Below are 1,273 nucleotides of genomic sequence, written 5' to 3' on the forward strand. Positions count from 1 at the left end.
GCCACCTGCTGTCAGAGAGTGACATTTGCGTCTCATTCACAAAGCTAAAATCGGACCATTCTGTTTTTGCTTCAAATTTTGAAATTATACAATCCAAATAACATGTATTTAACATCTTTTTTGTATATTAATTCAAATGCACTGGTTGCCTCTGATTTTAAATAGAGCACAGGCAAAGCCTTTGTTTATATGAAGAGATTTCTTTTAGTTGTATAATTTTTTATTTGATTTGGGATTTGTTTTAAAATTTCAAGTTAGTCTTAGTCAGTACAGTTGCATATATAAATAAGCACTCAGAAAAGGCAGCAAAAAACAAACAAAACAAACAAAACAAGTCTTCCAGTTATTTTAAAATCTAAATTAACCCAAAACATATTTACAGATCGAAAAAGGTTTTAAGGATTTATATGTGCAATTAATCAATAAGCATAAATGCACCATAAGAGCACCATCAATCTAAAGGCATGGCTCATTTAGCATAATTAGGGCTTTAAAAATATGACAGTCTTCAAGTTCTTAGGGAAAATCATTGGAATCAACACAGGGGATATTTGCAGTTTTGTCCACTTATTAATTAGTGTTTCCCAAGCCTTTTTGTCTTACACAGCCTCTTCAATAATGCTCAAGTACCCACCAGTAATCTGTCCTTTTAACTCTCATTATAATTACACCATTTAGCAAAATAATTAATGTTGTAACTTTATATTATTACTTATAATAAGATTTTTTAATTTATTTTTCTTATTTACTTAAGTCTTGCGACGTTCCAGGACTGACTATAGCCAAAGACTATAGAGACGGTTCCGACACAGACGGTTCACTCCTATACTTATGAATGGGAGAAACTGCAACACGTAATATGGCGGAATAGTCCCACCTTTTAAATGAAAGAGCCAATCACTGATCAGTAAAGTCAATGTGTCACTGCAGCACACATTGCAGCACAATGTGTTCGAAGCTCGGGTTCCCATAGAAACCTGAGGCTAGACCAGCCATTGCGCATGTGTAGGCCCTGTCCCAAATGGAACACTTCATGTGCACTTGCGGTCTTACGGACTTACAATGGCCGCCGCGTCCACGAGACCGTAGGGTGTCCCATTTGTCATTTTAGCGTTCAGAAGGGTGCTCGCGAGCGGCCCCTTTGCGCCCGTTATGCGCCCTCGATCCACACTTCTGCCGAGCCCGCACCGGGGCGAGCTCCGCAGCAGACTTCTACCCGACAGTCAAAGCGGCATTACGTCACGAAAGTGCGGACTCAGAGGAAGACTGCGAG

General features: G+C 39.3%; 1 pseudogene; it reads right to left on the minus strand.

Moving 5' to 3' along the window:
* The window catches only part of LOC107725328 (PHD finger protein 19-like), a 41,061-nt pseudogene that overhangs the window by 34,244 nt on the left and 5,544 nt on the right, over nucleotides 1-1,273 (minus strand).

The sequence above is a fragment of the Sinocyclocheilus rhinocerous genome, unplaced genomic scaffold, assembly GCF_001515625.1.
Source record: "Sinocyclocheilus rhinocerous isolate Xijiao unplaced genomic scaffold, SAMN03320098_v1.1 scaffold785, whole genome shotgun sequence".
Lineage (NCBI taxonomy): Eukaryota > Metazoa > Chordata > Actinopteri > Cypriniformes > Cyprinidae > Sinocyclocheilus > Sinocyclocheilus rhinocerous.